General features: G+C 48.9%; 1 protein-coding gene across 2 annotated transcripts in view; it reads right to left on the bottom strand.

Annotated features, from left to right (window-relative positions):
- The window catches only part of Ski (SKI proto-oncogene), a 64919-nt gene that overhangs the window by 7139 nt on the left and 29973 nt on the right, over window positions 1–27807 (bottom strand). The gene's annotated exons all lie outside the window — the stretch shown is intronic.

The raw sequence follows: 27807 nt of genomic DNA, 5'->3' as shown, positions 1-27807 counted from the left end.
GCTTCCTTAGAACACAGACATATGTTGCTGGAAAGGCTGGAAGGGACCAGTTCCACTCCATGGCCCATGCCAAGATTGGGTTAAATGACCCAGCAGTGACCACAGGCTCAAATGTGAACCGATGCACAGCTATGCTCAAGCTCAGGAGGAGCCTGGGACAGCTGCCCTCAGGGTGGCCTTTGTTACTGCTTCATTAGAGAACATTAGAGATAAGTCCCACCCCCAGAAATAAGCCTTCATCTTGAAGGATCATGCCACAATGCACAAAATAAATAGCTTTATCAGGTGTGACAGTACTACCTTTGCAGTCAGAAGAATGCAGAGGCTACTCAGTACCCCAGCTTATCACAGGCACCAGTTGTGGGCTGTTCTGCTTTCCAGGATTAAGTGGCACACACCTAAACTAATCTGTGTGGGATATTGCCTGTGACCCTCCAGGCAAATGTCACCCCCCACCCCAGGGACATTCCACCTGTAAGACAATCACAGCATGGGCCTCTCAGAGCAGAGAAGCTAGACTACATTCCCTAGGTAGGGCCTAAGTAGATGACAGAGACCCCAAGGCAGTAGAACCAGCAGACATACCAGGGTTTACACCCTGGGGGTGTCTTGAGAAGGATATAGCCAAAGTGAGGTCTCTGACCTCTAGCCAGGGGGCCTCAAATACACAGACGAGCAGGATTCTCCTTCAGAATCCTTGAAGGAAACATCCTACCATACAACTGGCCCAGCAGAAGTGAGGATGAAACCTTGCCCCCTGGAAGGGGCACAGTGGCAGGCAGTCAAGGTGCCACCTTGACAGGAGGGATGGATCAGCCCTAGTGGAGGCCTCACCAAGGCCCAGGTAGTGTGCAGGGCTTTGTGCTGGGTCCCCATCCCAGGTACTTGGGAGGCCTGTTGCCTTCCAAGAATAAGAAGGTATTTGGGGCCACCTCTAGTGCTCAGAAAGGAAAGGACCTCTATTAAGGAGCCTGGGGTAGGGGCACCATTGGAGGGACTGCATTGGTGTTGTTCCCAAATAAGCAGCTACCTAAGGGATGAGGCGGTGCTGTTCCTGGGGCACATTCAGAGACAAACAGCTCAGCTGGGGCACATGTTCCTCAAAGACAAACAACCAAGAGAAAAGGTCTCAACGTCACAGTGTCATTCCACAGAGGCCCTGTCAGTGGAGGCTAGTGTGCTCCCCCTGCAAGGGTAGAGACCCAGGATGCTGGCTGGGGCAGTAGAACCCACTTCCGGAAACGCAAGGATTCCTCCCACAGCGAAGGCAGAAGGGGTGGTGATGTTGCACACCAGGGTGGGGCTTCCTGTCTAAGCAGACACTGGCTGGAGCAGGTGCAGAAAATGAGCTCTGTTCTCTCACAGAGAAAGCCACAAGTCTAGTCTGGTGCTGACTTGAAAACTCCAGAGACCTTGGGGGTGGGGAGTATGAGACACCTCTCAGGCAGTCTCAAGCCAGACTGTGACCTAGCAGAAAAGGCTGGAGAATAGGACAGACCACTGGGTGAGGCTGCTTCCTGTGCAGAAGGGCGGGGGGAGGGGGTGCCAGACTAGTATATTAGGGTCAAAGTCTCCTAAGGCAACCCAGCTGCTTCACACATGAGATGGGGAAGTCCCTGGAGCTAATGGAAGAGTCTGCAGGTACCTGGAACAACTCTGAGACTTTAAAAAACAGCCCAAAGGCAGTAAGATCTCTTACAGAACAAGGAAGTCTTAAAAGTAGATGATGACAGGAATTCCCCATTTAATACCAAGCTAACACCAAGTTGCAAAAGTGGGGATGAAGCTGGCGGGCATCTGTTAAGGGCCACCTGAGATGTGTCCTACTTTTCAAAGCTGCAGAGGAAAGGCTTCAGGCCTGGGATATCACTGTCCACAGCAGAGAGAGATATCAGGGGTCCTCCAAGTCAGTCAACAGTCAGGGACAAAGCTGTACCTCGACAGATCAGTGTTTCCCCTCTGGGAGGACCGGTTAGAACCAGTCAATTACCTCTGGTTTCTGACCTTTCTTGGGGCCTCAAAAACAGTCCATAGTACCTACAAGCCAGTGGGTGGGCTCTGGGCCCACATGCTAAAGTGAGGACCTGAACAGGTCTACTACAAGTGGCAGCCCTGCCCCCAAAAGTCCAATACCATGAGCCATTATCAGGTATCTGAGCTGTATCGGGGAGGAGCAAGTGGGGCTGGCCACAGCAGTGCCCTGTGGCCACTTCCTCTCTGGGGCTTCAGACAGTGGGTGTTTGTTTTTCCCCACATCCCAAGGGCAAAGATACACTGAGAACAGGTGTAACTGAGTGTGAGCCTCTGCACCTGTGCAGGAAGGGCAGGGCCAGTCAGGGCTGTGTATACCATGGATCCCAAAGCAAGTGAAGAGCCAGCTGCATATGCCCACCCCACTCCAACCCACCCCACCCTATTCTACACTGTAGGGTCTGTTACTCTGCCCCTTGGGGACTTAGGAATTCCTTACCCCCACCTCCAGATATCTACCTCAGAAGGAATACTTGAGACACTCGTGCTGACCAAGGATAGAAATGGGCAGGACAATATGGGCCTATGAGAACCAATAGAGCCTGGCATTTAAGAGATGAGCTGTGGCCAATGTGGCTGCTGTCTCAAGCACTTGCCTCTAGCCTCAGACAGTGCAGAGAACAGCCAGGCAGAGCCTCAGGGATTTGTGGCCAGCAGGAGCCACACAGCACAGATTGGGGACTCTAAACCAGACAGGCAGTGTTTCCTGTGGATCTCTGTGCCCAATAAACAAAGACAGTAGGTAGCTGGAGAAACCCTCACAAGGCATGGCGACTTGCCAAAGGCAGAGGGCCCTTGGCTGGTGCTTTGGAGACAGTGGAGTGTGGGCTTGGGGTTCTAAAAGAGACCTGCACATACTGTGCTAAGGTCATGGTAACTAAATACCCACAGCATAAAGTGAGACCCGCTAGGGGCCCAGGAAGCCCCTACATAGCATCTGCTCACCCACAGGCTGCAGAACCCTGGCAGTCCCTACCCATCTTGGGTCCTGAAAGAACATGCTTATTGCCATTCTTTATCCCAGGACCACCCAATATTTAGGACACTTCACTTGTCAGAGTTGGTGGGGGGTGGGCAGTGCACCCACACACCTTTAAACCCAGCACTAGGAATGCAGAGGCAGGCAAATAACAGGGAGTCCAAGGCTAGCCTGGTCTATATAGCAAGTTCCTGGACAGCCAGAGATGTATGAGAGAAGAGTACCTGTGTCAAAACAAGAGTCTGCCTCAGAGCCTGTCCCCATGGCCTGCTCGCCTGGCCACCCTTCCAGCCATCTCCAGTCCCTTGTCTTTGGTGTGTGGCACTAGGTAAGCTAAGGGTCATGTGACCAGAACAGGCAGCCTAACTTCTTACAGTGCTCTGGTCACCATGCCAGCACTGTATGTCTCTGACTGTGTAGACAGTACCCACACCTCAGGGCACAGCCCAGGCATGCTTCCAAGGGACAGTGATGGGAAAGGGCAACAAAAGGAACAAATGTCAGGAAGTGATGCTGGCCTGATTCCAGCCAGGTTCTCAGCCTATCTAGTACCAGGGTCTCTTCTCTTGTCACTCAGGCTCTTAAACACATAAACACAACAGGATAGACTATGAGGAAACACCCAAAAGCAGCAGTTGCCAACAGCAATACAACAGGCAGGCCAGGCACCACCTAAAGGGTCACAGCTACCTGGACAAAGTCTATGATGTCTCAGAGTGCCTCATACCCACACATTCCTTGAGGAACTGTCCCAGGCTTGAGGACTAAACAGCAAGGATGGGATTCTGCTTATGATGGAACAGTCCTCCTAGGTGGGAGCCAGCTCTGCTGTGGGGACATTAAGGGGTGACCATCCGTTTAGAAGCTTTCAGAAATAATGAATCTTCCCTGCAACGAAAGAGATGGCTCAGTGGTTAAGGACACTGGCTATTCTTCTAGAGGACCTGGATTTGTCCCCAGCCCTCACACAGTGACTCAAAACTACCCCCAACTCCAGCTTCACCCTGATGCCCTCTTCTGTCTACATGGGTACCAGTCATGCATGTGGTATGCATACATACGTACGTGCATATATACATACAACATGCAGGCAAACATAAAAATAAATATTTTGGGGGGGTAATTTTACTTTATGTGTATAAATGGTTTGTTTGTTTGTTTGGAGACGGGGTTTCTCTGTGTAGCCCTGGCTGTCCTGAAAGTCACTGGTCTTGAACTCAGAGATCTGCCTGCCTCTGCCTCCCAAGTACTGAGATTAAAAGGCTTGCACCACCAGTACCCAGCTATGTTTAGCTTGTGTGCATGTACATTATATATGTGTTTGTTGGAGCCTCTGCAACTAGAGTTATGGACAGCTGTGAACTGCATGTGGGTACTGGGAATAGAATCCAGGTCTTCTTCAAGAGCAAAAGAAATGTTCTTAACCACAAAGCTATCTCTCCAGCCCCCTCCCCAGGTGAGGGTGGGAGGGAGGGTTGCATCTGTCTCAAGACCCTGACTCATTGTGGACAAAGTACTGACTGTTCCCTCCCAGACTCTAGAGCCTGATACCAGGAGCTGTCAACAGCCCAGAGCAAAAGCAGGGTTCACCTTGCCTGCCACAGTAGGGGTTGCCACACATATAAAAGACTGACCATAAGCCAAGACCCAACTAAACATTATGTGACAGGCAGTCTCTGCCTAAGGGTATCAGGGCCTGGCTGCCTATACACAGAAAGACTGAGATGGACTAGGCCCAGTTGACACACTGCTGGGGTCATCAAGACCCTCAGGGGTTAAATTAGTGGTCTGCCTGTGACTGTGATGGTCCCTTTGGCTAAAACCCTTTGCCAGTGTGGTGCTGTTGATCAGCACCTCAAACCTCCTGGCCACTGGGGTTTGACATCCATACTCAGGCCCAAACAGTAACAAGTGGGAGTCATCTGGAGTCCATGATCTCCCCAGTGTAAGGCAAACCTTTAAGAGGATGGTTTGGTGTCGCCTCAATTCTGGAGCCAGAGACAGTATCAAGCAATCTTACTGCAGTCAGGGACAGCACAACTGGCCACCTCTGAAGGGTGGGGACCTCCATGGTAAGACAGAGTTAACCTATGCTTATGTCTGAGAACAAGCAGTTCCTGAGTTGCTTTTGTCCATGACAGCTGCTTCCTAACAAGAGGTAGAGAGAAGTGGTAAGGCTGACTTAGAAGGCTTGCATGGTCCAGTGGGGTGAGCTGTGGGAAGCTCTAGTTTTGGCCCTGACACAGACCCAAAGGACACTAGTAGACGGCAACACCAGAAAACAGCTCTGCGTAGAGAATGTCGTTTGTGTCTGGCAAGACTCAGCAGAGGGCACCAGGCAGCTAGTAAAGGTGGAAATGCCTTAATCCCACGGTAGATGTTTCTGAAGCACCGACTTGGAGAGGAAGGTGGTGGGAGCAGCTAGGGTAACACACCAGGGACACCAGCTCCACGAAGGACCCAAAGACAACAAGACACCATGGCCTTTCCAGAGTGTGAGGCACTGGGCACAGCCCACACGCAGCTCAGCCTCAGTCTAAGACAGGGCCAGCATGGGGGCTGCATGCTAAGGGAACCCACAAGTGGCTAACAGGGTAAGTGGCCATCATCTTCTAATTTCTAATTTCTTTTTTCTAATTTCTTTTTTCTAATAATCATAATCTATAGATTATGCAGATGGTTTGCCACTAAGCTCCATCTCCAGACCTCTCTCTGCGACTACTGAAATAAGGGTCTCAACCTTCCCCATGCTGTGACCCTTTAATACAGTTCCTCGTGTTGTGGTAAGCACCAACCATTACATTTTGTTTTTTCATTTTTCAAGACAGGGTTTCTCTGTGTATCCCCGGCTGTCCTTGAACTCAGAGACCGGCCTGCCTCTGCCTCCTGAGTGCTGGGATTGAAGGAATGCACTACTGCTGCCCGGCCATAAAATTATTTTCATTGTTACTTCATAACTGTGATTTTGCTGCTTCATATTGTAACACAAATATCTGATATGCATCCTCTGTGAAAGGGTTGCTCAACCCCCAAGGGGTCATGGTTGAGGACCACTGATGCAGAGGGAGGATCTGTGCAGCAGCCAAGGTTAGCGCCATCTAATTCCAAGTGTCTGTACTTCATCTGAGGTGTCACCTGCTCAGCTCGGGCTCAAGGGCCCTCAGGCCTTCCAGGCTTCCCTTCCTAATACAGCATGAGGGTCAAAGGACACAATGGCAAACACACCCTAGACATCCCATTCGGGTGGCTACAGTTAAGCCACGGCCTAACCACTCCTCAGAAAGAGCCTAGCGCAGAGCGATGACTGCTCTAAAGGACAGAATACAACAGACCTGGTGCTGACATCTTCCATCCTCCAACCAAGGACTTGGCAAACTGGAGAATATCTGTCCTGCTAAATTACAGCCTACCAACGTGTTGTAAGCATGGCACCAGCTCTAGTCCCAGAACCTGACCAAGGACTTGGCAAACTGGAGAATATCTGTCCTGCTAAATTACAGCCTACCAATGTGTTGTAAGCATGGCACCAGCTCTAGTCCCAGAACCTGGTATTCACATAGCTCAGGTCTTGTCAGTCTTATGCAGACTCTGGCAAATGCTAGTCCCAGGTAGTAGCTGGACAGTCAAACATGGAAGGGCCAGCAGAGGCCCATGTCAGGACATGCCCTGCAGAGTGTCCCATGCAGGACCCAGAGAACAAGTTTCATCCATCCTGCAGGCATCCAGCCCTTAATTACCCTATCAGAGGTGGACTCCTGCCATGGTCTATTCTGCACCCTCTCCCTCAACATTGCAGCAAATGAATGCATTCCCTACATCTCGACAAAAAGCTGCTCTCCATGACCTCTAGGACCAAGACATCCTGACCCACTACTGTTCAGAGACCATAAAGGTGAGTGGAAGTGCTGTGGACCCAAATCTACATGTGTGCATGAAAATTTCTCCAAATAAATCTACTTTCCACCAAGCACTGAAGATGCTCTATCTGCCTGGTTAAGGAACAAGTCAGGCACAATGAGATACTGTCTCATGCCCATTAGGACAGCCAGAATGAAAACCATAGGCAACAGTAGGTAAGAGGCAGGATGTAGTAAACAGGAAACCTAGTAGCCAACCTACTGGTAGAAATACAAATTTGTAAAGTCACTATAGAACAGTCTGGCAGATCCTCACAGGGTGGCCAAGGTTGTGAATGTCAATCCATTGGAGAGTATTTACCTAGCTAATAATATAAAGCCCTGTGTTTGTTCCCCAGCACCAAAACCCAAAACAATATAAAAACCAAGCAACCAAATAACTAGCCATCTAATGTTTAAGCATTTGTGCTATGCAAGCAAGGTGCCACTACTGAGAGATTCCCTGGTCCCTGCAGGGAATGTCTGCATTGTTTCTTTCCACAACTGTCTCGTGATAAACATTGATTAAAAAGCACAGGGTGGTGGAATGTGTTCCTACAGACATGGTTGTGACTTTTAATACAAGCATTAGCAGTGCTGTGGAGACATGTGTGCAGCTGATGGGGATGTAAAATGCTAAAGCAGCATGACAGCTACTCAAAAAACTACAAAGAATCACATGGCCCAGCAATCCCACTCTAGCTCTGTCCCCAAGATCACAGGAAACAGATCCACACATGGATATACAAATACCTAAAAGTGTTCACAGCACCACTGCTTGCAACAGACAAGAAATGGAAACTACAATGGATGAACAAGCAGACTATGATGTATCCACACTGTGGGACCCACTCAGCCCTCACAAGGAAGCATCTATAGCTACAATGTTGATGACCTTAGAAAACATCTTGCTAAGTGACAAAAGCCAGTTACAGAAAGAAAACAAACAAGCAATCAAAAAACTCACACACATTCTGATTTTGTTAGAAGAAAATTTCTCTAACAAGAGCACACAGAGACAACTTAGATCAGTGTGGCCAGTGGCTAGAGCTTTGGGCGTGGAGAATCTGTAGAATGACAGTTAATGACACCAGATTTCATACTAGAATGATAAACATGCTCTAAAATTAGACAGTTGTGATGGCTGCACATGGTAAAAGCCACATCATTTCTTTTTTTTTGGGGGGGGGGGTTTCGAGACAGGGTTTCTCTGTGGCTTTGGAGGCTGACCTGGAACTAGCTCTTGTAGACCTGGCTGGTCTCAACCTCACAGAGATCCACCTGCCTCTGCCTCCCGAGTGCTGGGATTAAAGGTGTGCGCTACCACCGCCCAGCAAAAGCCACATCATTATGAGGGATAAATGATGCAGTAATTAAAAAAAAAGTAGCAAAAACACAAAACTGTGCTAACGACTTTTTGGAGGAGAACCAAAGCCTGAGCCTGAGGTTTACAGAGTTGTGTCTTCATAGTTCAACACAGATGTGACACCAGGGGAACAGCCCGGGTGCCACTGATGCCACTGCCTCAGAGACCTACACCAAGGGACTAATGATAAGACCACAGGAACACTCTAGGCCTGGGGGCTGTCATCTACAAAACCTACATTACAGACAAGAATATTCGGTATGAACATAGATGAATAACAGAAGCTGTCTCTGTAAGGTCTTTAAAACACCATGCTCATGAGGAAGAGAAAACCCTACGATCAGGTAGCCTGACTTCTGGCTCAAGGAACATTCCAGACTTTGTCATGGGGCATACACCACAGGATACTAGACTTCATACCAGAGAGGAACTCCTCAAATACACAGAACATTCTGGCACTGCTGTACAGTGAGCAGACTCCTGTCCTACCAGAAGCACCTGCCTGCCATAGTCAAAAACCTTGAGGGCAGAGCTGTTAACACATAGATATCTTAAAAGAGCCATCCAGGGGCTCCAGGTATGCCATGATGTCTTTCTTGTGTGTGGGTGTGGGTGGGACAATAGTCACCTCTCACTGCCCCTCCTAGATAGCAAACTCACTCTTACCACACTCAACAATCACAGGCTGGGACAAACACGACTACTATTGCTCACATCATGAGACCAGGAGAGACCTATGCCACTGTCCCCCCCTCCACCAGTGTTCAGAATACCCTCCCCAACTTCCCGGACATCTTCTTCTCCACTCTGTCCTACTGGGACACCAGTCCAGCACCCTAGGGGCCCCACACTGTACATTACCGGTATTTCTATGTCTCACCATTGTATTATGAACCACGAGAAGAAAATTTCAGCCTTGAAATCAGCTCTTGGAGGCCTTAGGAAGTTAAAAAGACACTCTCAACTGGCTTAGGATTCACAGGTGCCACCACATCTGGCTTGTTTAGAAACCTTAGTGAAATACATTTATTTCTTAGTAATGATCCAACTTAAAATTTATTATAGTTTTTATTTTAAAATACTTGTTTTCAATTATGTACATGTGTATGTATACCTATGTTTGAGTATGTAATGTGGGTACAGGTGACCAAAGAAGTCATTAGTGTCTTAGGCCATGGAGCTGGAGTTCCAGGCTGTGGTGCTGGGAACCAAACTTGGGTACTCTGTAAGAGCAGCAAGCATCCTTAGCCTCTAAGCCATCTCTCTAGCCCACCCCACCCCCCAAAAGCCAGAATTTATCATAGACTTAAACCAGCAATACCTTCAAATTAGAAGCATTTATTCATCCAAAGTTTCTGTGAGAATTAAAAAAAAAATTTATTCAGAAAAATTTTTCACACCAATCTCAGAGATTTCCAAGTCCTCTCAGGATGAAGGCCCAGAGCTGCCATTTATATGCACACGGTTTCCAAGCATCTGTAATAATTACTGACCAGGAAGGTACACAGGGTCAAGACTACGGTGGAGGTATGGGGTTTCTGGGGACAGCTGCGTATCTTGTGACAGCCTCAGCCTCTGTCACTTGCTGGGGACTCTTCATAAAATCAGTACAACTGTCATCTACTTTGTGATTTTTCTTTCGTCTACAGGGTTAAACAGATGGAAACTATTCATAGTATGTCACTTTGAAAAGGAAGATACTGGACTTTCAAAATAGTCCCTTCTTAAAATTCTACATCCTGTTATTAAATGTCCCACCAGCCGCATCCTGGCTGCTGTCTGAAAACTGGGAGGGTGGGAGGGTGGAAAAAAAAAAAAAAAAAAAAGGGGCTCATGTTGGGAACTCCCTAGACCCTCAACATGCACCACACTTCGAAATGTCAACTCCTTTAGCACAGAGATTCCCTCCACAGAAAGAATGGGACCTCACAGGCTGCAAGGCAATGAAGAACAGAGGTTGACGGCTTGCTCACATCGGTAGCCACCTGAAATGCACTAACAGGCCCGCAGTGACCTACTCTGAACTTGGTTGGGTCCTCTGTAAGAGCAGCAAGCATTAGCACCTCTAAACCATCTTTTCCCCCCACTAAGGTAGATTTTACCAGACTTAAAACTGGTAATATCTGCTGGGCCGTGGTGGTGCACACCTTTAAAAAGTTCTATGTGAATAAAAAAAAATTCATTTGGAAATTTTGTGACACTAATCTCAGAGGGACCACAAGGCCTCACCATGCCTGGGTTATGGGTAGGGAACAGACTCAAGATGAGCACACAAAAAGAGAATCCCAAACTGTGAGTGGCTCAACAGAGGAATACAAAAGTGATCAGAAGGAAGGAACAAGAAGGAAATTTCCAAAAGACCAGGTATGTCAACAGAAAAAAAAAAAAAAAAGTTTTCTAAGAAAGGATCCAATGAGAATGTCTGCCATAGACACCCATAATTCCAGGGGAGAAAGGCTTAAGATGTGGTCTCTCCTGACTCCTCTCTTTCAAAGCAGGTCAGTGGGTCTTCAACAGACCTTGCAGGCCAGCTTTACAAGGCTTCCCTCACCTCTGCCAGCTTGCAGCCCATTGGCCCTGCCGCAGAACTGCTCTAATCTAATGAGAGCTGAACAGCTTCCGACACAGAAGCAAATCATCATGGTCCAGAACCCTTGTTCCACTTCGTCCTAACTCACACCGAGCCCTGACCCTACCCCAACGAGGTTCCAGGTTATTGCTGTGTCTTGCAGGCCCTATCAGCATCTGCTCCCTATAGCCAGGATCTGCCTGACTCTGGCAAGTTGCCACCACCTGGTCCAGAGTCCTTCCTTTCCTTATACTTAAGGCAAGGCTCCTGTCAGACAGCCAACTGGAGCTAGGGAGGTGGCTCAATAGATCCTGGGGTACACTGGAGAGCTAGTCTAGTGAGGATGATGACCTCCAGGCCAAACAAACAACCAAGCCATTTGTTGTGGATCACATCCACATGACCCAGGGCTGACTGGGTTGTAGTCTTTGTGCTAGGAGGGCCAGAGTGCAGCCATGGGTCCTGAGAGAACAGTGGCCCATAGCTAGCAGGAGCAGCCCAGAGTTCTAAGTGCAGACATCAGTCTAGCCAACAGCAGGTTCCTAATGAGCATTTAGCCAGGAGAGTCACGTCCCCTGCTAATCCTTCTCTGGGCAGACCAGAGCTAGAATAATGTAGTCACTCCAGTGAGGCCTTAGGCAAAACACCAGACATGGGCCTCACTACAGGGCTTGTTAAGGCCACAAGCTTGCAAGGTAAAACCTGTATTGCCTCACTCTGGAGTTGGCTCAATTTGAGCTATGAGTCTTTTCTAAAGATTCCATAGCTCTAGAAGTTGCAAAGCTATTTTTGTAATCACCATTAATATTTTACACATGATAATTCACATTTTCTCATCATGCTCAAATTAACCTATTTTCTAACTATTGTGCTACTGGGGAAGCAGATTAGATTTCCAAGACAACCCCAAGCCCCAAATGAAGTAGAAGCACCAGTTTTGAATACTGTTTTAACTTAAGTAGGTCATTTCTGTAGTTACTTCTATGCTGTTCACAAGACTTCTCCAAGGAAACTAAGTTACCAAGAGCCTGCCTTCCCCTTCCTGGGAGGACCCACTGAAGAATCCTTCCCCTCCCAAGCTCCAACTGAACATCTGTGAGGGGCTCATGGCTCTCTTAAAAAAAAAAAAGCCTCAGGAGATGGGTATGACAATAAGCTCCTTCCATGGACCTGGGTCTGTCCATGGCAAGAACCCATCCTTGGGAGGGGATTTCTTTTATGTGTGTGGGGGAGAGGGAGCTAAGCGAAGCCTGCAGAGAAGGGCTAGGGGACAAGGACCCCAAAGTGAAGCCAGTGCTTGAACTCCAAGAAGATATTAGACATATGTCCCGGTCCCATGAGCCACACAACCCAAGCCTCACAACTCTGCACTACCCTAAAGGCACTGAAACCTCACAAACATCTCCAGAAGCAGAGAGTAATCCAAGTCCCCAAACAGACAGGTGCTCCTATATGGTCACCAGAAAATAACCAGCCAGGCGGCAGTGGCGCACACCTTTAATCTCTGCACTTGGGAGGCAGAGGCAGGAGGATTTCTGTGAGTTTGAAGCCAGCCTGGTCTACAGAGTGAGTTCCAGGACAGCCAGGGATACAGAGAAACCCCGTCTCAAAAAACCAAAACAAACTACAAACAGAAGACTTAAAGCACAAGGTCCAGCAGCAGCAGCACACCAGTAGTCTGTGATTTGGGTGGGTGTGTCCCAGCCTGGGAGCGCTAGTCTGGGTGGGGCGGGGCAAAAGGACCTATTCTTTCCCAGAGTCCCTCAGATGCTCCCAGTAGACATTCCATCAAGATGACTCGCCAGAGGGCGGGGCAGCCTGTAATGGCTGCTTGGCCACCTGCCACCCCTTCACCAGAGATGATAAAGATAAACAGGCCTTCCCATCAGGGCTGGAGGAGAGCCTGCAGGCTGCAGGCTGCAGTGGGAAGGACAGGGATGGGGAGGTGCAAATTGCTGCAGGCTCTGTTCTTGGAAGGCTGCTTCACCAAGAATCATGGCTTTCTCCAAGCCAGCAGAAGGGTCCTTACTTCCCCACCTCCTGTACTTCCTACAGCCTAGTGACAAGTCCTCAATAGCACAGAGCAGGGTATAAACAGCCTCATGGTCTGACCAGCTTGAGTCCAAACAGCCCAAATCAGGCCTTCCTCTTCAACATTTGGAAATAGCAGGCTGGCCCTGACCCACAACAAGTAACCAAAAACATACAACATGTATCACTGAGGAGCTGTAGCCCGAGAAGGGTGATCCAAGCCCTTGTAACCTTTAAGTATCCAGACTAAGCCCAGTCCAGTAAATACCCTGTCTGAGCCTCAGAGAGCAGTCAGGGTTCTGCCTGGTTGATCCCAAAGCCAAAGGAGTTATGGCTATGCTGGAGAAAGAGTCTGCTCAGGACCCAGATATAGTACCCTAGGACCCATAGCTTCTGGCTTTCCTGCCACTTTCCAGGAACTAGGTAGGGTTTATGTGAGTCAATGAGCACAGAGAAAGGGGGCGGATCCACAGCATGGAAGGCACAGAAGGGATCCTGATGCTGGGTTCCAAGGGAGAGTGCAGGAGGGATTCTTGTAGGATAAGACTGCCTCAGAGGATACTGTTCCTTGTTCTTTGGCCTCCTAAGGTTCATTGCTCCTCAAGGGAGGGGCAACCGTAGCCTACCAGGTTTCCATACAAAGTACAGCCTATGCTCAACTTTCCTGTATTTCTAATAACAAGGCCCAAGTAGGTGTTGGCAATAAGTCACATTCTTAGCTTATTGACAAGTGGGACCCAGAGTCCTGCCAGAGGTGACAGGATGGCAACCAGGGACCTACAGGTGACACACGGTATCTCTGGCTCAGACTTGCTGCCTTGAGGGGAACCATCACCTCACACCCCCAAACTCAGACAGTGGGGCCTGCCTACACACCTTCCTGCTTTGTGGGCAGCGCTAGCTCACAAAGGCAGCTTAACTTGATGTTAATTAGGAGGGGGGGTCTAAGGTGAAAACTTCAGTGTCTACAGGCTTCCCTCCTATCTACCTCAGCAGTCACCAGAGTCACATGGGCAGTGTTGTGACTCCTAACGGGCCAGTGACAGCTCCAACTATAGCCCCATAGAAATGGGCTAAGAGCCATTGTCATCACACCTGTGATAAGAACTTAGAGGAACACATGTGAGCACACATGTACACACCGTGCGCACTTAACACATGTGCATCAACAAACACGCATATACCAACAGAAGAGAACTGAAGACAACTGCCTGCCGCTTCCACAGGAAAAGCTGCTACTGAGACTGTGTTGGGCCTAATAAAATATTAAATTGAATTTGAACCTCTACAGAAGTCAGCCACACCTGATGGTGCAGTAATCTTGGTGCTAGGAAGGCTAAGGCAGGGAGGATGTTTTTGTGGAGCTGGGGATTAAATCTAGGGCCTCGAACATAACAAGGCAAGCACTCTGTCCCTGCGCTTGCCCGGCACTAGTGTTCATTTTCCCTTTTCATAATATTTTGGGGGAGATAGGTTTGAGGCAGGGACTCACTCTAGCTATCCCAGAACTCACAGAGATGGATGGATGGATGGATGGATGGATGGATGGATGGATGGATGGGCATGTGTGAAGAGAACCACTGGTGAGGTCTACTGCCCACAATCCAGTCTCACCAGTGAGATGTTCTCATTGAAAGGAAAACAGCTTGGGCAGGAATGTCAGCCAAAAAGACTTTTGACAAAGCAACACCAGACAAGGCAGATCCTTGCCCAGAATCCAGCACCACGTGCAAAGGCTCTGCCACACTGATGATGCTGCTCCATCCCAGAGTGACATGTTCGGAGATTTCCATTTCCCTCTAAATTGGAAATAATTTTCTTGCCCAGAAAAAACACACTGGCCACATTTCCTGCCCAGGGTCAACACTTTCCTGCCTTCAAAGACTAAATAAAGACACGCTCATGTGGTCTTGCCTCTCTCTGCATGGATCAGGGAAGCAGGGAAAGGCTGGAGCCTGCATAGCCATGCAAGGAGCCCTGTGACCAAGCAAGAACCGCTCACCACACTCATGGGCATCTACAGCACCTCCAGAGGCAGCGGCAGACAGGACTGTCTCTAACCCTGCCTGCCCCATGCTCACACAAGCTAGGACCCTTGTCTGGGAAGAAAATAGGACTTCTGCAATTACTTTTAGTTCAAAGGTAAGACACCTCAGTGGCAGGCACCTACGACACCATTGGGCTCAATTCTAGAACAGCCATTACATATTCATATTGCCTGCCATGTGTCCAGCAAGACCCAGAGTGGTTTGGGGAGAGTGTTTTTCAACGTCCTCAAGGCCAGGCTTCTTCAGACAGACTAAAAGGTTGATATCAAAGCATGAAGGCCAACAACATCTCTACCAAGTGACTTTCCTAATTCACTCAACAACTGAGCTATAAACCGCACTGGAATATAAGACAGACACACCCCATCCAACCTCCCTCACTCCATCAGTGAGCTAGAGAGTGAAGTGTACAAATGTGAGGGCCAAGGAGTGAAGAAAAAAATGGAGTTAGTTTCCTATAGCTTTTCCATGGTGTAGCAACAATAATTACATATGCTCAAGGTACAAAACATGAATTGTGTGACTTCAGTGGCTCCACAACGGAACCAACTGTTCGACACCTGTACCTCACACTGGCTCCATACAAGGATGATCATTCTCTGATAACTAGATACCACTGTGACTGACTGGGAGATGAAAGGTCTCTAACTCAACTGCACCATGGTATCCCACACAGCAGGCGGCACCTGTACAGCATGGGTTAAGGGTAGAGTAACTCTTCAGGCAGAGAGAGGGCTTAATGAACAAGAGGCCCTCCAAAGTACTGGTTCAGAATTTCTCTCAAACTAAAGGCATCCACAGAGTGCTGGTCTGTACCACACCAAGCAGCACCACTGAGCCCAGAGCCCCTAGGAGACACAAGAGAGGCCTTGACCCAAAGGCTGGAATCAACATCACTCACTCTGGCTATGGGAACTTGGAAACAAATTTCTAGTCTATTACCAAAAAATCTGTCAAAGGAAAAGTCTTCAGCCTGTTTGTTAACACCTTCCACATGCACATCAAGAAGCCAGCTGAGGGTAAGAGATGGAAATTCACTGGGCAGAAGGGAGGCTGTGCCTCCCTCGGTCACGTAAACTGCCTTTAATGCACAGCTCCACACCGGCCCAGGGACACCCAACAGGCCCAGGATCAGAGAACAGTTTTATTAGAGGTACAAGGGGACCCTCTCTTCTGCTAATTTAAATTATACACACATATACAGACAAAAATAGTTTGACTTATCAAAATAGCCCAAGCTTTCTACACTGGTGCCTAGGAAACAAGCCACTGGAACGACTATGGGTACTGACGCCTCACCAGGGCCTCAGCATGGGCCTGTGGCCTCCTCTGCTACTTGTTCCCTCTGTCTGAAGCAGGCCAAGGATACAAATGGTCAGTCCACAGCAGACAGCTGTGTCCACTCACTTCTCCAGAGTCTCATTAGGTCAATGGAGACAGTGAACCTCAGGTATAGGATCCTTGTATGCCGGCATCTGCCTCACTCAGTGTGGACAAAATTTCTCTCAATCTTTACTTGACGAAGAAAAGCAAATCCCTAAACTTCTGTTAAAACACGAGAAAAGGATGAAACCACTGTTACAGGCCACTTAGACTCAAAGAGGAGGGCATCCTTCCAGAGTCCCCTATGAACCCATAGCCAGGCCAGTGAGGCTGCTATGTCTGGACCTGAATATATGGAACCCAGGGCTGCCAGCATTCTACTTTTGAAGGAGCTACTGTCCTAAGACCCAAGCCCCTGTTCTTGTGGTAGGAAGTGGCATAGGCACAGCACCTACCCACATGGCGTCTAGTCTGGAATCCTTTCCTGCCTCACCAGGAGGAGGATCAGCTAGTGCCTCCCTCAACCAGCTCTGCTTTGCTCCCTCAGCCTCCTCCCTCCCACCTCAACTGTCGCTGGCCAGCCCATGTTGTTTTATCTCCATAGAAACAGACACAATACAGGGTGGATGGCCCTGCAGAACTAAAGGCAGCTCAGAGCTGTTGTGGCAGCTGTTCAACCTTTCTTTCTTTCTTTTTTCCAAACATGCATGGGTGTTTGCCTGCATGTTGTCTGTGAACCCTGTGCATGCAGTGCCTGGAGGCCAGATCACCCGAGACTGAAGTCAGACAGCTGTGAGGCACCACATAGGTGCTGGGATACAAACCAGATACCCCTGAAGAGCAGCCAGCACTCTTGACCACTGAGCCATCTTTCCAGCCCCTCAGTTTCTTGATGGTGGGGTATCAAGGCAGCCCCTTGACCCCACACTAGTTAGCACCCCAGCACACTGCCATTCAGAGGATCCAGAGCCATGAATATGTATGTCCTGAAGACTGAGATGCCCAAACCCAGGAGCCCATGGCCTGCCCTAATGCACATCTGAGCACGGGAACTCAAGGTCACCAGGCTTTCCAGAACAGCAGTGGATTCTAAGTAAACTGGGAAACTTGTTTTGACAGACACACACCTTCCAATGAAGCCCAGTCAGAGCTTCCAAGTTACTGTCCGTCGTGGGGTAGGCTAAAGGAGAGGGTAGTAAAGGATTCCAGAATATACATTTCTACCTGGTGCCTCCAAAGCCAAGGACCGAAAGAGTAGCACCACATCTTCTGGAAATGGTTTCTCAGAACCCTGACCCACAGAGTTGCCTTGCTCAGGAACTACTCAAGGACTCTAGACTGGTCTGTCAGCCCAGAACCTTGTTTTTCCAGAGTAACACTAACAGTGAACTGGCCACCTGGGACCTCAAGCCTCTTTCTCAGGGACAAAATGTCTCAGAGTGTGAGTGAATGTGCCAAGGTTAGCAAGTCAGCATTATGGCCACAGGTCAGGGGCTGCAGGGCCCAGGACTTCACCAAAGACTTTGGTACACAAAGGATATGCTGGGCAACTGGGAACCCCCAGAAACCATTCCTTGGTCTTGAGCCTGGCTGCCGATTCCAGCCACTCCCTTCTGTCCTGTTGGAAACTCAGTGACAAACAGCAGCAACTCTACCAGGTCCCTGTCATTCCCACTCTTCCACATCTCTGCCAGTCATTTAGTTAAGGCATCAGGCCTTAGTGGTCAGCCTGTCCTCAGATTTTTACTCAAAAGGGGTGTGTGTGCACACATGTGTGTGCATGCACAACTCACCACACACAGAGTTGAACAGAGGTCAGAATGTTGTAAGTTAAATTAGGGCTGGATGCCCAGCTGATGCTCCAGGAGCTAGTGCTCCCGGAGGCCAGGCCTCCTGAGATCTGGAAGGGGCCAGGGTCAGCCCCCTGAAGAGGTCTTTTAGGAGTGAAATTTGGTTCAAAAGATACTCTTGAATGGCTGGAGGTACTGCTGGTGGTAAGGTCAGGACTTAATCTGCTCTAAATAAACTCTGCTGTAAAACATTCACAACAGTCTTGCTCAGGAGGCTTGCATCCAACAAGGACCATCCCATGACAGGCTTCCAATCCCCCCCTCACAGGGCACGGGTAAGGGTCCAAAATTAGTTGAAAGAATCCTGTAGCTAAACTGTCTTGTTCCTGGTGTGGGAGGAAAAACTGCCACCTCCATCTCTCCCTTTCCTGCCCCTTCCCCAAAGCTGGAGTGAAGTCAGAGGAAAGGCGACTCCCGTGTCCCCTCCTCCAAAGGGAGGCAAACTAAGAATCAAGGAGAGGACCATCAGGAGCTGGAAGGGAAGTCAGGCAGCCACATATGGGCGGGACTTGCAGACTTGGGCTAGGAAGGAAGTGGGGGTTGAGGGAGGATGAGGCAGCCAGAGACAGACAGGAGGGACATGCACCATGGATACAAGGTGATCTCTGCAAAGTGAGGCCCAGGATACCCAGAGCTGTTACAGAGAAACTCTGTCTAAAAATCAATAAACAGAAAGGCTGGGGAAATTCCTCCTCCAAGGCACACCAGAGGCCTCTGGTTTCCAAAGAGTGATCACTGCAGTCAGTGCAGGTGTGGTCCGGGTCCCTCCAGGACAGAGTGAGGACACCTGTTGAGCTAGTCACTGGCTACTCAGACCAGCTCCATTCTTGCCTATACAGAGTTGGTGGTGGGGGAAGCAACCAAGACAGCAGACCGGCTGAACAGAGAGCCACTGACCACCACTCTTCCACCTTCTCATCACTTGCCCTTTCCACATCTTGAATCGAGAATTAGCCCAACTTTCATGGGAGGGGGAGCATTTGCTGGAAGGCTGACAGGAAGGGGTAGTCTTGGCTCAAAAGTAATGAGCCTAGGGATTCCAGGCAAGGACTCCTGCCAACAGAACTGTGCATCAAGAGGACTCGGCCACTGTTAGAAAATGTTCCTGTTGCTGTGATAAATAAACCCCGACAAAGCAACTTAAGGGAGAAAAGGTTTGCTCTGGCTCACAGTTAAGGTGTGGCAGGGAAGGTATGGTACTGGAGCCTTGAAGCAGTTGGTCACACTGCATCCAGAGTCAAGAAACTGATTAATGCTGCTGGCTTGGCCTGCTTTCTCCTTTTTGTTCAGTCCAGGGCCTTAGCCCATGGAATGGTGCCACTCACAGTTAAGGTGACTCAACTCAGTTAGGGTAACTTGTTCAATTTACCTTACATAGATAATCCATGGTTTTACTTTTTGCTGTTTTTGCGACAGGGTCTCTCTGTGTAGTCTGACTGTCCTGGAACTCACTCCAGACCAAGCTGGCCTGGAAACTCACACAGATCCAATCCACCTGCCTCTGAGTGCTGGGATTAAATGTGTGGACCCTTTAATCACTCTTTCACAGACGTGCCCTGAACTGTCCTAGTCTACACAGCCCCCAGTGGGCATGTCCAAAAGCTGATCTAGCACAGCCACCACACAGGTGACACTAGATGTGCTCTCCCGGAGGTGCCAGGCGATGGACAACTAAAGGCACTGGGTAGCTGTGGAGGCTGGAAACAGGGCTCTTCTCTAGGCACTCACAGGCTCCTAAGAGCAGTAGCCTTCCTTTTTAAAAGTTTTAAAACTTTGAGGTGCTGGGGGTTGAACCAAGGCCTTGTAGGTCCAGGCTGTACCCTGAGCCATGCTCCTAGGCCTGTGAGCATCTTTAAAGAATCATTTCTGCTTTATCAAGAGGCTAAGCCAGGAGGGTCACAAATTTAAGATCTCCTGGGCTATAGAGACAAGTCAACATCAGCCTGGGCATCTTTGAGACTTTGTCACAAAATAAAAAGAAAAACACGGCTCAGAGTCGAGTGCTTGCCTAGCACATTTGAGACCACAGAACCAAACCCTGATACTTAAAAGGGGTGGTAATATGACAACGGTTTTCATTAATTTTTGCTTTTTTATTTTCTTCCACAGCAGCTAATCCCTGCCTCTGCCCTCAAAAACAAAAAGGGGAGGCCAACTTCTGTGCTACACACACACACACACAACACACACACACACACACACACACACACACACACCCACCCACCCACCCACCCCAGACAGTAGGCACAGCTGACCCTAGCTCACATTAGGGATGCCCAATTTCCTTCCTTTACAACACAGACAGCCACATGACCCCACACTCTGCTGTAAAGACCTCCTCCAGTCTAGACAATGAGATAGCTGGAGTGACCATCAGGCTTTGCCCAGGCTCCTGATGACAAAACTGCTGCCAGCCCCATCCTGAGTACCTTCCCCTAGACTTTATTTACCCAAGTCAGAAACCAGCAAGCACCCAGCTCATGAAAGCCACAGTACACATGTACTTGAGTAGATACCATGCTACCAGATGCAAACAGATCACCCCTGCCCACAAACCACCTTGGAGGCAAAGGATACCCGATGGTGTGGACAGAGAGCAAAAGCAGATTCCCAAGTCACCAACAGTTCAAATTTAGATTTATATAGTAGTCTTTTTTGAAACAACCATACAACCTTGGGACAGGAATTCTTCCAGCACACCCAGTCCTTGGGAGCAGCTGACAGCTGAGAGACTCACAAAATACATCAGGGGCTTCAGGGACTCAAGAACAGGAGAGGAAGACTTCCAGGGGAAGTCCAGTCATCAAGACACTAGCTACACAAAGCAGCAGCTCACGTCTTGCCGGTCAGAGCAGGGACATGGACAGAAGTGTCTATTTTGAGTACGAGGCATGCAACCTAAGTCCTCAAGCATGCTAGGCAAGCACTCTACCACTGAGTTATAATCCCGGCTCAAAGGCTGGTATAGTTAAAGCTTATAAAAAGGCACTTTCTGGTAAGCCTAACAACCCGAATTCAACCCCCAGAACCCACATGATAGACAGAGAACTGACTCCCACAAGCTGTCCTCTAACCTCTGATCCTCCACACAAAATAAGTGATTTTTTAAAGTTTTTAGACTTGTTTACTTACGTGTGAGTGTCTTGCCTACATGCATGTATGCATACCACAAGCATGCAGTGCTCTCAGAGACCAGAAAAGGGCACTGGATCTCCTGTAACTGGAGTTAAGGATAAGCCACCATGTGGTGCTGGGAACTAAATCCAGGTCCTCTGCAAGAGCAACAACTGCCCTTACCCACTGACCCATCTCTCCAGGAAAGGAACTAGCTAGCTTCAGATTCAGAGGGCAGCCACACTCAAGGGTAGCAGGCGAGACCTTACCACACCCTTCTCAGTAGGAGCAGTGGGCCAGTCCAGGTAAGGGCGGGCCCATCAGCACCTCAATATTTTACTTACAAACTAAAAGTTTCAGACACTCGTTTTTGTAGGATCCAGGATGACTTCAGAAGTACAGAGAGCCACCCCAGGGTTCTGTGGAACCCGGCGAGCAGCAGCTGCAGGGTCACAGTTCTTGGACCTATCTGGGAGCATGGGTACATTTCAGAAATAGCCTGATTGCTGGGTCTCTGAGAGTGGAGGTGCTTTCCAGGGCTGCCCATAGGCCTGGATGTACAGAGTAATTCCTTCCTCAGTAAACTGGACAAAACATGTCAGACTATGAGCAAAGAGTTTTGCCCTAGATCAGCACAGTGCCTTCAGTAGAACCAAGATTTCACAGCCCAGTACCTCCCTCTGCACAAGGATGGGGGTGGGGTGGAGCCATCCCTAGAAAGAGCAGAAGGGAACAGTACATGCTTACAGAACTGAGAAAAAGTAAATAAAATAACAGGAGCACCAAGGAGTTCTCCTAGACTCAGCCCCAATTTCTCTGCAGGCTCATGGGCTTGTAAAATTCCTATAGGAGAGGATGGCTGAGAGCCAGGGTACTCTTGGGGGCCTGCAAAGGGGATCTGTATAAGACCCTCCCACAGGTGGGGCCAAGAAAATCAAATTAAGTCAAGCTCTTTCTTCTATACCAGACTGGGGTCTCAGACAAAGAGCACAGCCGAGATACCCCCAGGTAGAGGACTGCATCAAACTCAAAGAAGCAAACTACACAGTTTTTCTGGGGCACCAAGATAACTGCACAGGCCATCTGCCCCAGAGCCACTGCTCTGAATCTTCAGGGGGTTTAAAGTCCCTTTCAAAACAGACCAGAAGCCAGAGCATGCCATCATTCGCCAAGTTAGGAGTAATTTCTCAAGGCCCTTCTCTCACATAGCAGCAGTCTTATAGAGGAGAGGGGCAGGGCTCACAACAGGCCTAGCCTCCCTGCCACAACCCAAGCAGGATGACACACACAGACTAGGCAGGTACCTGTTGTGGAATATTATTTTAAGGTGTATTACTTCTGTTTATGCTCTGGAACATTTGTTTTAATGATGCAAAGATGTATTGCAACCTTTTATGCTGTATTTGTTTAACTCTGTGTAGCTGTGATTCTTTGTCTAAAACACCTGGTGACCTAATAAAGAGCTAAACAGCCAATAACAATATGTAACACAGGAGAAAGGATAGCTGGGGCTGGCAAGCAGAGAGGAATGAGAAAAGGTGGTGAGGAGGGCACCAGGAGCCAGCCACCTAGCCACATGTCAATCCACGGAGAAAGAGTTAAAGTAAAATTTACAGAAGTAAGAAAAAAAAAAAAAAGGCCCAGAGGCAAAAGGTGGTCAGGATAATTTAAGAAAAGCTGGCTAGAAATAAGCTAAGGCTGGGCATTCATGAGAAAGAATAAGCCGGGCGTTGGTGGCAGCGCACGCCTTTAATCCCAGCATTCGGGAGGCAGAGGCAGGCGGATCTCTGTGAGTTCGAGACCAGCCCGGTCTACAAGAGCTAGTTCCAGGACAGCCTCCAAAGCCACAGAGAAACCCTGTCTCGAAAAAAAACAAAACAAAACAAACAAACAAACAAAACAAAAAAAGACTAGCCAGAATCCCTGTCATGATTTGGGAGCTGGGTGGTGGGCCTCCAAAAGAACAAAAAGTCAAAAGCCCAAGAGTAAAGAATAAGGGAAAACAAAACAAAACAAAACAACCAGCAGCATTTACCTGGGAGGATTATTACAGAGTGCAAAGGATAGCCAAGACCCCAGACAACTAGGGTTCTGTGCTTGCCTCCTCTGCTAAGAACCAGGAACGGGAGAGGTATCATTGCCTCGTACCACTTGCAACAATGATTAGATAGGTAAGCAAGGTGCGGCGCAGGCCTGCCTCACCTCTGAGAGTATTTCATGGCTTCTCACCCTGGTACCCCTATCACTGCCACTGTTCTCCTGGGGTTTGGGGGGGGGGAGTGTCATGGCATCCTGAGGCCACTATGAGACTAGCTGGGCCAATGCCCCATCAGGCTTTTGAGAGTCCAACCTGGAATCTCACTTCTACATGCTAGGTTGAGTAGTGGTTCTCAACTGTCCTAATACTGTGACCCTTTAATGCAGTTCCTCATGTTGCGGTGACCCCTAACGTGAAATTATTTTTGTTGCTTCTTCATAACTGTAGCAAAACTACACCTATGAAACATAATGTAAATATCTGTGTTTTCCGATGGTCTTAATCGACCCCTGTGAAAGGGTCATTCAACCCTTACAGGGGTCACAACCCACAGGTTGAGAACTGCTGTGCTAGAGGAAGGTCCACAACCAGTCATCACCCAGAGTGCCAAATGTGACAGGAATGAACCCCAGATGGCTCCAGGAGGAAGGGCCACATGCCTGGTCCTTCTGATGATCTGAGACATCGAACCTCAAGAGCAGTGAGGGACGTTATCACTTAGGCAAATCCCAATCATGCAGAGAGTACCCAGCTTCCAAGTCTACATGCAACCGGTCTCCCTACAGCCGACAAGGAAGCCAATGGAGTAAGAAAACTGCTCAGTCGAGAATATAGGGTCTGGCAGCAGGACCTTGGGACACACCATGAGCACAAGAGAAGTGCAGAGCTTATGGTGGGATGCAGGCATGAACCACTGTGATGCCCACTGGCAAGGCGGCTTCCCTAACCAGAGCCATCCCCTTGTTTCCCAGGGAGCTTTAATACTGTTCTTTTCACAATTAAAAATGGGCTCCAGCCCTGGGCCAGGATTCAGCAGAGAAGAGTGGTAAGGAAGGCTCAGCATGAGAAGGAAAAGCTACCGTAATTCACTGGACCTTTCCCAGTTCCCTGCAAGATGCTGGTAGGGGTCGACATATTCCCATGGCTTTACATCAACAGCACCTCTAAGACATAAAAGGGTTAAAAATTCACAGACCTTTATGTGTTTTTATTTACTCAATAAAATTCTGCATTAAAGGAAATGGGCAAAGATGAAAATAGAACTCATAGACCAAATCAAGCCTCACCACAAAAATATTAGACTTGGCAAACATAGCTGAGCGTGGTGGCACATACCTTCGTGCTAGTAATCATGAGATAGAGGCTGGAGGTCAGGAGTACAAGGCCATCCCCCGTTATAGTTTGAGTTCTAGGCCAGCCTGGGCTATGGGAAACCTGGTGGTGGGGAAGACAAAAACAACACAAAACAGGGCAAGAGAATGGCAGAGGGAAGAGAAGGAGAACAGAAATACTGTTTTTCTTTGCAGTACAGCTCCATGGTATAAGGTGTGCTTCAGTGTGCATGGCCTGGGGTCAAACACTGATCACCCTCTAGCACTCTTCAGACATACATAGAGGTCACCCTGCCTATGCAGACTGGGCATGAGTGGGGAGCAAGGTGCTCACTGTGGCCGTGACCCTGCTGAGTGAGAGCACTGTGCCAGAAATCATGTCCCAAAGCTGCCACAGTGCAAAATGGTCACCATTCCCTTCCTAGAAGCCAGGCAGCAGGTGATGACCCCTGAGACCTTCTACAACGTGGAACACCTCAGGCTCTTGATAGAAAAGTTGCTAAAAGTCTAGACCCCCTTCTCCACCCAGTTGAGACGCTTACAAAAACCCAAGAAAAGGTCATAGATCAAGGTCCCATCTCTAGGATCACATCCTCACAGAGAACTTAGCAGTTCTTAAAATACTTCTGACCACCATCCTTGACTCAGCTTAGGGACACAGCTCTGTGCTTGCCTGATTTAGGTCAGGACCATTTATTAAAGGTTAACAATAACGTATACCCATCAACAGAGTCGGTTCTGGGGCTTCCCATTTCCAGGCAGGTGAAAGGAGGAGCAAATATCCACATTGGCCTTTTTCTGCCTTCTCTGACAGAGCACACCTTCCCAGGCCCAGCATTGAGGCTCCCAATCCTTGGAACTGATCCACTTCCTATGAGGTTATGAGTGCCACCCACTAAAGAACTGGAGTTAGCCGGATGGAGATCATAGAAATTATCCTGCCTCCTTACCACCCCCTCTCTCTCTCGTCTCTCTCTCTCTCTCTCTCTCTCTCTCTCTCTCTCTCTCTCTCACACACACACACACTCACACACACACACACACAGAAAGAGAGAGAGAGCAATCCACAACTGGGGAAAGTGGGCAGGGTCTGGCTAGAGGCCCCAGCCAGCTCCTGCTGCTAGGAGTAATGGGCAGAGCTCAAGTCAGACAGTGCATCCCTGCGGCCAGCTGAAGAACCCTTCTTCATCTGTCACCAGGACAAAGGCCAAATGGTTTCAGGGGTGGCCTCAGGAAGACAGTGCCCCCACAACATTAGCACTTTGAATTGGTGACAACCTAACAAATGTCTGTGTTTTCAGGTGTTCTCCTGGCTATTTGATTATTTTTACTACCACTAAGGCAGTTTCCTGATTTAAGACTTGGAAAAAGAGTACCCTCAACATTTCACATGCCCCAGGGGAGCCTCAGGGAAGGAGGAGGCATAAAAAGACCCAGACATAATACTGACAAGCCCAGATTCTAGAATAACAACAGGAAAAGACTCTGGCCGTGACAGAACAGGCATTTCCCTTAAGGGCAACATTTGTGAGATGGTACTGAAGGATCCTCGGACAAAAATATGAACCAGCCAGCTCCCTCTTCATTACAAAGTCACACATAGTGTGTGCAGTTCAGAGGAGACGGAGACACACACACTCAGCTGCTCCAGGGACAGCCATGTCCACCGGGTACCAGGATCCAAGGCGGCCCCACTAAGACTGAGGATACTGACTTCTGTATTTTGCTGTCCTGTCTTAGAAGGCAACCTCTGCCTCTGTTGGCCTTTGAACCGGTGGAAACCTAACAAATGTGTTTTTTTTGTGTTCTCCTGGCTATCTGACTATTTTTACTACCACGAACAGGCACTTGTCAGTACCCTGAGTTTGTTCAATGTCTTAAACACACACGGGTGCAAGTCAGTGTCCCTTTTTTACCAAGTGAACCCTGGGCATCAGCCTTGACCATAAGCACCTTGACCCACTGCACCCTTTTGCTGGTCACTTTGCTTCATTTTTAACGTCATTTCTAGGCTACTGGAACACTTAACCTTGGTTGCTTCAGATTCAAACCATTCAGCAGATTTTTAACCCTCTGAAGGCCGGGCCCTGTCAAAGGTCCATTCCCCACAGTCTGTGCAGAGGGCAAAGGGTCGTGAGAACTTGAAAGACACAATAAAAATCAGGGCAGTGACCTTTTGAACTGGACTCTTCACAGGGCGATGGCCTGGAGAAAACAGTGGCCAGGAGCTCGAGGTGCCTCAACCTCTTTCCAGAGTTTGGCTGCCCCTGCACCTGGGAGGGGGGCACACAAGGGGCAAGTCCTCTCCCCAGAGAAGGATCAGAGCAAATAGCCTCTGCCCTCCCAGTTGATTTGTGGACTAGGTGTGTCTTAAAGGCCACTCTCTGGAAACACTGCCAGTCTTCCCCAGGGTGTTGGCCTCCAGAGCCATCAGTGCAAATGCTTCCTGAAACCTCCATGTCCCTCAGTAACTGGCCTGGATATCAGGGAAGAGAGCAGTTGGTGTTCCCAAAGCCCCCAGGCTTGGGGGGGTAGTTTCAAAAGGACAAAGGTTTCTGTAAGGAAAGAGCAGATCAGCCTAAAAGCCAGTAGTGGGATCAGTGCTTGGCAATTGAAGATCCAGAGTTTGAGGCACAGTGGTGGATGCCTTTAACCTCAGCAGTTAGGAAGACAGGTGCTGTGTGAGTTAGAGGCCAACCCAACCTACATAGTGAGTTCCAGGATAGCCAAGGCTTCTTAGCAAGTATTTGTCTTAAAAAAAAAAACAGAGGAGATGATGAAATAACCTGAGTACTTCCTGCTCTTCCAGAGGTCAGTTCTCAGCACCCACAACTGCCTACAGCTCCAGCTCCAAGGGGTCTAAACGCCTCCTTCTGTCTCCAGGCACACATGACACACAAACACATAAATAAAAAATAATAATGAATCTGTGAAAATGATCCCCACACAAAAGACCAAACTTAACACTGCCTAAAGGGAGGAAGGAAGGAAGGAAGGGAGGGAGGGAGGGAGGGAGGGAGGGAGGGAGGGAGGGAGGACCGACCTCTGGAGCTCTGCCTGGTAAAGACCCTTTGCCCTGCCTGGCCTTGGGCATCAGAGGTTGGCTGCAACTGGCCATGCACCCAGCCCAGGGTTGACAGGCAGCTCCTGCAGGCACTAACAGGAGCAGTGCGCATCCTCTCAAGCCTATTCCTTTCAACAGGCTTGCCTACATCTCTGCATGCCTCTCAG

This window comes from Cricetulus griseus, chromosome 2 (genome assembly GCF_003668045.3).
Source record: "Cricetulus griseus strain 17A/GY chromosome 2, alternate assembly CriGri-PICRH-1.0, whole genome shotgun sequence".
Taxonomy (NCBI): domain Eukaryota; kingdom Metazoa; phylum Chordata; class Mammalia; order Rodentia; family Cricetidae; genus Cricetulus; species Cricetulus griseus.
The sequence above is the reverse complement of the archived record's forward strand: the minus strand, read 5'-3'. Positions and strand labels throughout refer to the sequence as shown.